This window comes from Chrysochloris asiatica, unplaced genomic scaffold (assembly GCF_000296735.1).
Source record: "Chrysochloris asiatica unplaced genomic scaffold, ChrAsi1.0 scaffold00088, whole genome shotgun sequence".
Taxonomy (NCBI): Eukaryota; Metazoa; Chordata; class Mammalia; order Afrosoricida; family Chrysochloridae; genus Chrysochloris; species Chrysochloris asiatica.
Genome location: NW_006408606.1, coordinates 6,854,397 through 6,859,831, shown reverse-complemented (window position 1 = coordinate 6,859,831; position 5,435 = coordinate 6,854,397). Strand labels below are relative to the sequence as shown.

The window sequence follows — 5,435 nt, the reverse complement described above, 5'->3', positions numbered from 1 at the left end:
CATTTCTTCCATTTTCTTTAGCATCACTACAGAGGAGAGCAAATTTCAGTCTTTTCTCACATCCTTTTCAGGCTTTTCCTTCTTTCTTGTCTAGTTAATGACATTTTGCTTTCTTCCTGTATGATGTTCTTGATGTCATCCCACAATTCTTCTTGTGTTCTGTCATTAGTATCTAATGCATCAACTCTGTTCTTGAGATGATCTCTAAATACAAGTGGAAAATGTTCAAGATCATATTTTGGCTCTCATGGCTTTGTTTTCACTTTCTTCAGCCTGAACTTGGCTATAAGCAATTGATGGTTTGTCCCACAGTCTGTTGCTGGCCTTGTTTTAGCTGATAATATTGGAACTTTTTCAATATCTCTTCCCACAAATGTAGTCAATTTGATTTTTGTGTGTTCCATCTGGTAAGGTCTATGTTTATAGTCATCTTTTATATTGTTTCAAAAAGGTGTTTACAATGTACAAGTCATTGGTCTTGCAAAATTCTATCATGTAATCTCCAGCATCGTTTCTATCATGGGCTATATTTTCCAACTACTGATCCTTCCTCTTTGTTTCCAACCTTTGCATTTCAATTGCTAGTAAATATCAATACATCTTGATTTCATGTTTGATCAATTTCAGATAGAAGAAATTGATAGAATTCTTCATTTTCATCCTTGCTGGCTTTAGTGGTTGGTGTATAAATTTAAATAATAATTATATCAATTGGTCTTCCTGTAGATGTATGGATATTATCTTATCACCGACAGCATCGTATTTCAAGATAGATCTTTCAATGTTCTTTTTGATGATGAATATGAGATAATTCCTCTTTAATTTGTAGTTCCCAGCATACTAAACCAAGCAATTGCCAGATTTAAAATGGCCAGTTAATCCATTTCAGCTCACCTATACCTAGGATATTGATGTTTATTTGTTCCATTCATTTTTGACAACTTTCAATTTTCCTAGATTCATACTTCTCACATTCCATGTTCTGATTATTAATGGATGTTTACAACGGTTTCTCCTCATTTTGAGTTATGCCCCATCAGCAAATAAATGTTCCGAAAGCTTTACTCTGTTCATGTCATTATAGTCAACTCCACTTTGAAGATACAGATCTTCCCCAGTTGCATTTTGTGTGCCTTCTAACCTGAGGGACTCATCTTCTGGCACTAAATCTGACAACATTCTGGTGCTCTTCATCATGTTTCAGTATTCAATATTCTGGTGCTGGCAGTGTTCTACTGCTATTTGTAAGGTTTTCAGTGACTCAATATTTGGAAGTAGTTAATCTCTCCTTCTTCCTAGTCTGTCTTTTCCTGGAAGCTCAGATGAAACCTGTCCACCATGGGTGACCCTTGTTGGTATTTAAAGTACTGCTGGCATAGCTTTCAGCATTACAGAAACACATAAGCTACTACAATACGACAAACTGACAGGTGAGTGCTGGTTCTACTGTGTATATGACAGGCTGTTTTTGGGCTTCATAAGTTGTTACTTAAAAATCCATTGTCATCTAATCAATATAGTAAGTTTAATTTTGTTTTTGGTTTAATCTTCATAGAAGTAGACTACCTAAGGATACTGCATATGATTACCACATCTCTTTCCTACAGAGTTGCTGGTGGGTTCACTGAATGCTTTAACCACTATACCAGAGGACTCCCCTAAATTATTATTTAAAGGCAGTCTTCTAAATATGATGGAGTAAGGAAATGGGTTACCTCTATTCTCCTCTGTTTGACTGAATTCCATGCAGTTTTCCCCACCATCAGACTCTAGGATCTTGAAAGTTGTATCAAAAGCAAGGTTCAAACAAATGCAAATTTCTTATCTTTTTTAAAAAAACATTTTATTGTGAATTGGGTGCAGGTTGACAGACAAGGTCTTCAGCTTTACATTCAACAAACCATAAACTTTGTTTCAACTCAATTATTACAATCCCTTCCCTGCAACAACAGTTATCCTACCTCCTACCTGTGGTTCTCCATTTATATCTTATATTTCACAAATGAACAAAGCAAATATATTTAATGCACAGTACAAAACAATATATATATATATATTCATTTAAATGCTGAAAGGGCACATTCTGCAATCCAGCCTCCTGCCTGCAGACACAAAGCCTTACTCAGTCCATGGACTTAGATCCCCTAGCTGCTCTGTGACTCCATGCCACCAACTCTGCCACTGTCTTTGCTGTTGCCTCTTTTCTATGTAGGGATCTCATGCTCTTCCTTCCTGGTGGTTCTGGGATTGTCTGTTCCTAAAATGAAAGATTAGCTACTCTTCCTTTGAGTTATACATCTTCTACAATTACAGTTTTGACAATCACAATTAATCCTGCTAACAGTTACTTAAAATTGAATCGTAAAATTCTATCAACATCACTACCACACCCTTTCACCAGACCCATCTGGAAAAGAGGAAAACTATTTTTTTGGGAATTCTGCTGTACCCTCATCATTCTGAAGCTAAGCACACCCATGAAAGCTTGTAAACCAGCAACTTCATGCCTTTATAGCACCCACATTTTTGATAGACAGTGACTAAATTGCCATCCCTATCAACTCAGTACACTGAGGAGAAAGCATGTTCCTTGATATGAAGATTCTTCCATTCCAGTTGGAATTTTGAGCAACTGCATCCATAGCAAAAGTCCAATTCATCAAATTGTAGCAATATACAATTGCTCACAGTATCAAACATCTTTATCTCCATCTGGTCAGGTTCTGGTCAACTCAATCCTAATCATTCAAGCTAGGTCAAATAGGTACCAACTTCAGGTTTGGGAGTTCATGCACACATTTTTGTATTTCAGACCAACTGGCCCCTTCACTCTCAGCCCTAGCCTGAGGGGCTAGTGCAGTACCCATGGCTCAGGAGTTCACATAATTCCCTAAACTTCATACTAGCCAGCACTTCCTCTTCTCTCTCTTATCTCAAGGTCAACGGGTGCCAATGGAACATGTCTACATTCAACCCATGTCTTCATTGCTGCATTTCTCCCACTTTCACTCCCAAGTTGACCCAGGTGGTCACCATTGAGCATACTAGACTGCTCACAGTTTCCCTTTAACTTTTAGGCCTAGAAGGGGGTTTTCCCTGATGTGTTGACTTTTCTTACCTTGATGCCTCCAAATCAAACAACTTGCTTTAAATTTAAAAAGCCAAACAGTCTACATTTTTTTCTGCAAGTCTTTGTTTCAATAAGAATCTTTTATTCTCCCAGAAGTTTGGGGTTGGTCTGTCTGTCTTTTCTAATGGAAGTGTCCCAACTCAGAAGTTTCTATGTGGGACTCAGAATTCCACCTAAGGCCCCATACTCTACAGAAGCCTATTTCTCTGGGCAAATTCTAGCTCTCTTTTGAACAAATCCAATCATTTATAGGCTGAAGGCAGGCTTACAAGCTTTCTGCAATCATAGTTCCCAATATTCATTTCTATCACACATGAATATCTATTTTACAGTAGTAGGCAAGAGAAACCAATATCCACAAGACAGTCAAGCACATAAACCACGTTTTCCCCTTTCTCTTACTCATTCAGGCTATGTCTCAGTCCATGTATCTACTCACAGAACACTATTGTTCCAAAGTTGTGTATTTACCTCTATCCCATTTAGCCCATCCATTACCTCCCTGACTCTTCCCCTGTCTTCATTACTTATCTGATACCCTCCCCCACATTGTGTATTGACCTTGTTGTAACAAATGTTAATTTCTTAAAAGACTTTTACCCATAATTCCTATGTGTTTTTCTACTCTGGTGAGTTCACCTGGACAAAGCATAAATCTCAAAACTCTTCCATTCTAGTCCAGAGGCATTTCTTACTAGCTAATCTGCTTGTTCTCTTTTCCCCTGCGTCTCATCCTGACCCCACTTGATCTTCCTTCTCTTGGACTCAGAGCAGAGAAGACCCAGAAGGATCTGCCTATGTATTCTGAAGGAATGCAAGTAAAAAAACCATATGCAATATCCTTCTGCCTTGAGAGAAGCTTTCAATGAAAATGTTACAGACAGCCAGGTTAAATAATGCTTTCTCACCTTGTAAGGAGACCTGGTATTGTAGCTGGTGAATAGGGGTTATATGTTGGACCGCTAACTGCAAGGTCAGTAGTTCAAATCCTCAAGGTCAGTAGTTTGAATCCACTGAGCCAATAGTTCCAATCCAGTAGATGCTTTCTGGAAGAGAGATGAAGCTTTCTGCTCCTGTAAAGATATATAGTCTTAGAAATCCCATATAGGATTTCTATGAGTCTGAATTGACTCCACGGTACACCATGACTACTGCCAAGAGATTAAGGATTTAGATAAGGAGTCATGAACACAGGCAGCAGAATTTAAAACCATGAACACTGTGCATTTAGGAAAAAACTTTTAGTTCATCTTGTCTGTTCCTTAAAAGAGATCAGTCCCTTTTGGCTCTCTGAGCAGCACCATGGCGGTCGGCAAGAACAAGCGCCTTACAAAAGGTGGCAAAAAAGGAGCCAAGAAGAATGTGGTTGATCCATTTTCTTAGAAAGATTGGTATGATGTGAAGACACCAGCTATGTTCAATATAAGACATATTGGGAAAACAGTCACAAGGATTCAAGGAACAAAAATTGCATCTGATGGACTCAGGGTCGTGTTTTTGAAGTGAGTCTTGCTAATCTGCAGAACGATGAAGTTACATTGAGAAAATTCAAGCTAATTCCTGAGGATGTTCAGGGCAAAAACTGCTTGACCAACTTCCATGGCATGGATCTTACCTGTGACAAAATGTGCTCCATGGTCAAAAAATGCCAGACCATGATTGAAGCTCACGTTGATGTCAAGACTATAGATGGTTATTTACTTCGCCTGTTCTGTGTTGGTTTTACTAAAAAACGCAACAACCAGATTCGGAAGATATCTTATGCTTAGGACCAACTGGTCTGTCAAATCTGGAAGAAAATGATGGAAATCTTGACCCAAGAGGTGTAGACAAATGACTTGAAAGAAGTGCTCTATAAATCGATTCCAGACAGAATTAGAAAGGACATAGAGAAAGCTTGCCAGTCTATTTACATTCTCCATGATATATTTGTTAGAAAAGTAAAAATGATGAAGAAGCCCAAGTTTAAGTTGGGAAACCTCATGGAGCTTCATGGTGAAGGCAGTAGTTCTGGAAAAGCTACTGGAGATAAGACAGGTACTAAAGTTGAACGAGCTGATGGCTATGAACCACCAGTTCAAGAATCTGTTTAAAATTCAGACTTTTAATGATGACAAATAAAAGATCTTCTTTGTGGAAAAAAAAAAAAAAAAAAAGAGAGATCAGGAGATCCCAACTGAGGGCCTTACAAAAGACATGCTCAGTGAGAAGAAAAAAAACCACTGTCATGCCTGGGGAGAACCTCAGTGGGACAAACAGCTAATAATCTTGGCTGCTAGCTGAAAGAATGGAAGTTTGACTCCAT

The 5,435-nt window shown here is 38.4% G+C and overlaps 1 pseudogene; it reads left to right on the top strand.

Annotated features, from left to right (window-relative positions):
- Nucleotides 1–4,432: 4,432 nt before the first annotated feature.
- On the top strand, nt 4,433–5,223 carry LOC102840102 (annotated as a pseudogene).
- Nucleotides 5,224–5,435: the final 212 nt, after the last annotated feature.